Below are 7,690 nucleotides of genomic sequence, written 5' to 3'. Positions count from 1 at the left end.
CAGCAGATCCACACGCACACTTGGTTTCGGAAATGCTGGTGTAGGAGAAGCTCCTTATTTATTTATTTTTTAAAGAAGATTTAATTAATTTATTTGACAGAGGTGACAAGTAGGCAGAGAGACAGGCAGAGAGAGAGAGGAGGAAGCAGGCTCCCCACCGAGCAGAGAGCCCGACATGGGGCTCGATCCCAGGACCCTGGAATCATGACCTGAGCCGAAGGCAGAAGCTTTAAACTCGATGAGCCACCAAGGCACCGGGAGAAGCTCCTTATTCGTGGGTGATCCATGTCTGCCTCAGGGCCCAGGTAGTCCCATGTTCTTGATCCAGGTGAGAGAATGGGCAGGCAAGTCACAAAACTATGAGCCTGATTACAGTTCTTATTACCTCCTGAAGTCACAGGGCCCTCTTTCTAGGTGCGCAGCTAGTGTTTGTATGTGAATGAGTGAATATATTGTTCTCTCCACCCAACCTTCACTTTCTCACCTCACGAGCCCTCCCAGCTTGAGTCATATGTCAGCTCGGTGTCGGGTTCCAATGTCAGGGAACCCCAAAGAACCCCTGTATTTCTATCAGGGTGGAGCTGGCATGAGTGCCCCAGGGATTTTACTAAGATCAAAGAAACAGGGACGAACACTTATTTTCAGACTGGATTCCTCATTTGGGAAAATCTTTTTGGAGACCCAAACGGCTCCCGTGAATTACTCTCAGCTCCACGATCCTTGAGAAACTCTTGCGCAGGTCGATTAGGGGACATATCCAGGGATTTCCAGGAATGTTTGTTATTTTTCTTGGTAGCAGGAAGTTAGAGCAAACCTAGGTGTGTGTCGCTGTGAACGGATTGATAAGATGTGCTGGATATACGCGATGGGTTGCTGGCAGCACCAAGAAGCAACTGTCTCTGAGCACACTCAGCGAGGTGGTGCTGCCTCCTCGTTTGGGGAGGATGGCCATGCTAGATGACCTGTACCCTGGCCCAATGATTAATAGAATCCCTTGCACTCTCACATGGGTACTGGGTGGGATGATCATTTATGGTCACTTTCATGGGTCAAGGAGAAGCAGAGCCTGAGATGAGGATTCTTGTTTAAGTGATTCTGAGGGGGAGTGCTCTTGGGAGGAAGGGTATGAAGGAATGCAGGAGATACAAGGCTAAATGAGGAGCAGGTCTTGCCTAGAGACCCCTTTCACTTTGACCCCAAGGAGAGCTCTGGGGTACCGACTGCCCCACAGAATTTTGCTGCTTTGAGGCCAGGCCTCCTGTACCCTGTACCTGTCAGTCACTGGCCACGGTCTAGGGGTCCAGAAGCGAGGTGTCCTGGATAGTTGGCTCCTGTGTGACCAAGGGCAATTCTCCTGAGAAGGTGGCCATGGTGAGTGGTTTTCAGTTAACACTCTCAACATCTGGGGGTTGTGCAACTATGCCTGGCAAAAGGGATGTGGGTGGGGCACCAAATGCCTTCCTTATGATCCCCCTAACTTTCAACAACATGATAGAACTTTAAAATGTGGAGCTGAGCATTAAAAAGTGTGTGAGATGATTCACATAAGTTGAAAGTACAGATCACATAGCAACATTGAAAATCTAACAAGAATATTTACATATTAAATAATATACATCAGGCACATTAGAATGGCTCCTTATAGAGGGATGGGAATGAGAGTGGGAACTGGTGATTAAAACAGCCGGGGCTTGCTCAGTTGGAGGAAAATTGACTTTTGATCTTGGGGGCATGAGTTCGAGGCCCACGTTGGGTGCAGAGATTACTAAAAAGAAATAAACTTTAAACAACAACAATGATGACAAAATGTACATAAGTAAAACAAAACAGGGGCTTTGCCAGAAAATGGTGAAGATAGTCTTCCCTGAAGGAATGAGTCTGATGAACTCATCCCTCTGCTTCTGAGATTCAAAATAAAATACATGGGTCACCTGGCTGCCTCAGTCGGTGGAGCATGGGACTCTTGATCTCTGGGTCATGAGTTCGAGCCCACATTGGGCATGGAGCCTACTGAAAAGAGAAAAAAAAAAAAAAGAACAGAAAATACAAGATCTTTGAAGCCTTTAAGAAAAAACTGTCATTTCAGAGTTTCCTTTGTTCTTTGTTGAGCTGGGGGCAGAGGCTGGATTTACAAAAGGAATGACAAGTGTCCTTCTGACAGTGGGTCAGGTTCTATGGTTTGCAAGAGCTGAAAGCCCAGCTGGAGAGCATTTTAGGCAAAGGTGGGACTGTTAGGCTCTTGAACTCCAAGGATGTTGTAAATAACCAAACCACTGGACAACTGGATGGGACCTGCAGGGACAGTGACCTCAGTGACCCTCAGCCACCAGGGCCTCTATGCTGCCGGATTTTCTCTCTGTTCGTCTCTGCCTTTATTCTCTTTTACAGCAAACCCGTGTGCTACAAATGGCACCCCTATGAGCTGACTTAACAGGTAATGATTTGCCTCCAGAACCCAGAGACTCCTGGATTCATAAACCCTCTTGGTTCAGCGTGGTCATGATGTCCAGCTCCACTGTCAAAAGGCTTCTGGGGTGGGTGAGACTTCCAATACAACGATCTTGAGTCGGGGGTCAGTGGGGATTTCCATAATCACCAGCCACGCTGTAGCATGTTGGAGTGATAAAATGTTGAGCCACAGGATGTTAACATCACAATGTGCTCAGGGTGCAAATGTCACTGTCTTGGCACTGGTACTTTTCTAGGGAGGGCAGGGTGTATATGTTGAGTGTGGGAAGATACCTGGACAATCTGCGTGATCTGAATGGGAGAATCTAAGAACCCTGGATGGCAAGCGTGTGGAAGAAACAGAAATGGCAAATTTGCTCCGCTTTAGAAATGAACAGGATGGAGAGGAAGAGATAAGCAGAAATGAAGGAGCAAGTGGAGGAAGGAGAGGAGCCAGTGAAATGGCCTGAGTCTGAGACACTACGTGGAGAGAGGGGAAAATACCCAGAGGAGGCACGATGGGCTCCACACTGAATGGAGTGACAGGCTACCAACTGGGGAGAAGGAATTTTGGAATCAGAGGATAACAGGAGAGCTCTGGCTGCTGAGTGGGAAATGGATTGCCCAGAACAAGAGAAATAGACCAAAGAAGAGATGGTAGTGGCTTTGGCTAGGCTGGGCTGGTGGGGATGGAGACAAGTGGGTGTGATTAAGATACACTCAGGAAATTCCTTCCTTCCTTCCTTTATTTTATTTATTTATTTAACAGACAAAGATCACAAGTAGGCAGAGATGCAGGCAGAGAGAGAGAGAGGAGGAAGCAGGCTCCCCATGGAGCAGAGAGCCTCATGTGGGGCTCGATTCCAGGACCCTGGGACCATGACCTGAGCTGAAGGCAGAGGTTTTAACACACTGAGCCACCCAGGCGCCCCAGGAAATTTCTTAATTAGGATTTTATTTAGAAAATATAATCAGAAATACTCCCTGATGGGGTGTAAGGGAGGAGGGGAAACTGAATCCTCAATTTCTTTTCTTTTTTTTAAGATTTTATTTATTTATCAGAGAGAGGGCGAGAGCAAGCACAGGCAGACAGAATGGCAGGCGGAGGCAGAGGGAGAAGCAGGCTCCCTGCCGAGCAAGGAGCCCGATGCGGGACTCGATCCCAGGACGCTGGGATCATGACCTGAGCTGAAGGCAGCTGCTTAACCAACTGAGCCACCCAGGCGTCCCGAATCCTCAATTTCTAAACTGAGCTACTGGATGACAAAGATGCCATTAATGGAGAGAGGGAAGATGGGGGTGGAGGGGGTGCCAGGTGTTTTCCATCCTTCTCTTTCAATCTGGTATTGTTTCCTTGGGAGACGGTGGCTTCCCTTGCGCTAATGTCCTCTTCTGCCAGCAGAGGGCAGCCTAGGTCAATGAACGGACACAGAGTTGGTGGTACCAGGATAACCCAGATGGTCTTAGGGACACTGGCTACAGGAACGAGGTTGCCTGACTTATGGAAAAACATTAGGTCTGCTCTGAGGCTTAAATCCAGCCTTTGACTTTGAGGCCAGTCCAGAAACAGAAATCCGAGGGCTGTCCCTGTCCAAGGCTCCTGGACAATCCAGGCCACGTCATCTCTTCTGGGCTATTTCAATAGCTTTCTAATCCATCTCTTGGAGACCCCTCTGCATCTTGTCTCTTTGCTTGAAACCTTTCAATGCTCTCTCTGCCCTCATGGTCATCTCATGCTTCTTACCATGGCCTTCAAGGCCTTGCATGCACGCCCCCCGCCAAGATGTTTAGCTCATCCATTATTGCTCCCCTCTTGCATCTAGCTCTTTTCTGCCTCAGGTCCTTTGCATAGGCTGTTCCTCCCTTCCTGGTCTTCTCTCTCTCCAATTTTCTTTTTCTCCCCTCTGCTCCCTACGTTTTTTAAAGTAGGCTCCCTGCCCAGCACAGACTCCAACACAGGCCTTGAACTCAGGACCCTAAGATCAAGTTCTGAACTGAGATCAAGAGTTGAATGCTTACTGGACTGAGCCACCCAGGCACCCTCTCTCCTGGATTTTTTTAGCTCCTTCTCATGAGTCTTAGCTTAAATAGTAACTTAAAGTCTTTATTTCAGTGTCTTAAAAAAATCCTCATAGCACAGAACACGGCAGTGGGCAATATGCTAGGTACCAGGATAATTTGATAAATCAACTTGTGTTTTTTGTCTCTATTTTCTCCTTCCCTTTCTGTATTTCTTGCCTAGGGAAGGTTTGTGTTCAAAGCAGAAGTTGCTCCAAGACTCTTTCTTTTCTGGCTTCCATTCTCTATACATTTAAACAAGGGGGAACAGATAGGGAAACTGTGGGCTCCCTAGGTCCAGTCCTGCTCACAGATGTGTTTTGTGTGAACTTTACCTTCACAGGCTCAACAACTGTTTTTGCTCTGTGGCCAAAGTTAAAACAGAGCAATTTCAAAACAAAAATTTGGACATTTGGCTTCTCTTGGACATTCATCTCGGCTATCTCAGGCTTGCATTTCCATGGGATGGGCACTAATATTTACTGACTACCTACTGATGCCAGGCCCTACCTACTGATGCCAGCGCTTTCTTCCATGAGGTTGTCATTCAACCAGGGACAAGTATTATTCTTTTTTGTGGCTACAGAAGCGGGCAGTGTGGTTAAGTGGCTTGCCTAAGAACTCACAGGCAGTTAACAGCCGCACCACCAGAAGTGAACCCAGAGAGCAAAACTGTAGAATGTGGTCTCCTAACCATTAGACCATGCTGCCTGATAAGCACTTTCGTGGGCTGAACTGAGCTCCTCGCTCTAGGTAGGGCATGTGTTTTCTAGTTACCAAGCTTCACACTTTTTTTTGTTGTTGTTGTTGTTGAGTTTGTAAATTCTTGTTGTAGAGAGTGTAGCTCATTTCTTCTGAGGGCAAGGACAGCGGGAGACACAAAGGAACTCTAGGAGCTCTAGGAGGAAAGGAAGGTAATTTAATTTGTTTGTTTAAAGATTTTATGTATTTATTTGAGGAAGATGTATTTATTTACTTACTTTATTTATATTGCGAGAGAGAGAAAGAGAGAGCGAGAGCACAAGCGGGGGGAGTGGCGGAGGGAGAGGGAGCTGAGCTGTGAGCCTGACATGGGGCTTGATCCTACGACCCTGGGATCATGACCTGAGCCTACTGCAGCCGCTTAACCAACTGAACCACGCAGATTCCCCTCCTAACTTCTTCTTCCCCCCCTTCCTCCTTCCCCTCTTCTTCTCCTTCTTTTCCTCCTCCTCCTCCTTTTAAGTAATCTATACCCCCAAAGGGGCTAAAAAACTCAAGACCCCGAGATCAAGAGTTGCATAGTTTTCCAACTATGCCAGCCAGGCACCCTGAAATTAATTCAGTTTTTGAGAAAATAAAGAAATGAGTATTTCTTGCACACCTCAGTTTGGGGGTTGAAATTTAGATATGATGCAACAATCTGTAATTTTTAAAAAAAAATTCTGCTTTTATGAAGTTTTCTTTTTTGGTGTGTGTTTTGCATTAGACTGGGAGCCCCTTGATGGCAGAATGACGTACTGAGTTCACCAGCATTCGCTCCGCACCTTTACTGTCTAGACAGCACCGGCCATAGAGCAGAAGCTCAATCATCATCCTGGTAATTATAGCGCACATGGTGGAGAGCACTTACTTCCCATGTATGGGGCCTGACATTTGTGGAAATAACTAGCCCCTTTGATCCTCACATCGCCCCCTGGGGGCAGGCATCTTCATGGTCCTCATTTACATTGAGGAATCTGAGGTACAGAAAAGCTAAGTCATTTGCCCAAGTTCCCATAGCCTGGTTCTTGCCTAATAAATATTCATGAGCGAATGCCTGAGGGTCTGATTTCTGGAATATTCTTGCTGGCCTTCAGGCTTTCCCTCATCCTACACGGCTGTGTCCCACAAGGTCGGAAGTACATGGGTCAGACCCAGGCAGGGGACTGTGTCAGAGAGTCCCTGAGGCCATGTTCTCACCTTAGAATGGTGATTGACCATCTTTTGTCACATCTGGCCTCTCCTTCTAGCCTCTTCTCTCTTCATCCCCAGAATCATCCTACACTTCAACATACCAGTGACGCTAGGCTGCTAGATTCTTTCAGCTTCCCTGCTTTGGCTCAAACTCTTCCCCGAGCTGGCACCGTCTTCCCAATCCTGAGATTCCATTCTTCTACAAGGAGGAACTGGGAAGGGAGGCCACGTCTGTAAGCCACGTCATTCCCGGGTAATACTAAAACACTGGATTGCGTCTGGTCTCCAGCAGCCTTACGATGGTGGTGGTGCAGAAGGAGGCTGGAAGAATAGTAGTGTCCTCGTGCCTATCTCTCTGCTGGGGATGCAGAGTCCCAGAGAGAAGAAGGGACTTGGTAAAAGCAAAGCAGGGGATCAGATTCAGAAGTGTGCTAGATTCTGGGCTCCTGGCCTCCCAGTCCAGAGCCCTTTCCACCGTGGGGCAGCAACTCTGTTCAGTGTTACGCAGAGAACAGGGCCTGACACACCCCCCTCCAAAGAAAGCTCCTCAATTCTAATAGTGCCTGAAATTCTGTCATTGGAGATCACTTCCTTTGGGGGGCAAGGGGTGTTGAAGACTTTTTGGTCTCTAGGGGGCCCCAACTAATGATGAAAAGCCCCGTGAGGAGTCCTACACTAAGCTGATGTCGGCCTGTTCCCAGGAGGACGATCTGGCTGACAGGCAGCCAAGGGTGAGATGCCGTGGGAAGGAGATCCTGACTGAGGCCTGGAGGAATGTGGGAAGCACCAAGGCAGGCAGAAAAATGGGTCAGGGGTGGGGGGGTGGGGTTGTCAGCCAAAGGGCGTGGCAGCTGTGAGAGCCTTGGCCTGGGGACTCAGGAAGCTTAGCTTCCCCCTCAACGTGCTGTGTGATGTTGGGCAAGTCTCTTTCCTCCTTGGAGCTCTGATCTGGATCATTGCGCTGGAGAAGAGTTGCTTCTGGTTTATCTTAAAGCTCTTGGTGTCAGGGAGTTGGGGCCCTGGGTGGTGGTTGCTGTGACAACTATCTCTGTGGAGACAGTGACCAAGGACACGGTCGCCATGACTATGGTCACGAGGTCCAAGAGCCAACTGACTGGTTATCAGTTCTGCCTTGAGACAGCTTCCTCCCCGTCACTCCTTCCATCTCCCCTAAAATGCAGCATCTGTGGGGCTAGAGAGGCGTCAGGATCCAGGGACCTGCATCTCAGTGCTTTGTTTTCTACTGATG

Source organism: Mustela putorius, unplaced genomic scaffold, assembly GCF_011764305.1.
Source record: "Mustela putorius furo isolate JIRA1106 unplaced genomic scaffold, ASM1176430v1.1 tig00000743_pilon_pilon_pilon, whole genome shotgun sequence".
Lineage (NCBI taxonomy): Eukaryota > Metazoa > Chordata > Mammalia > Carnivora > Mustelidae > Mustela > Mustela putorius.
The sequence above is the reverse complement of the archived record's forward strand: the minus strand, read 5'-3'. Positions refer to the sequence as shown.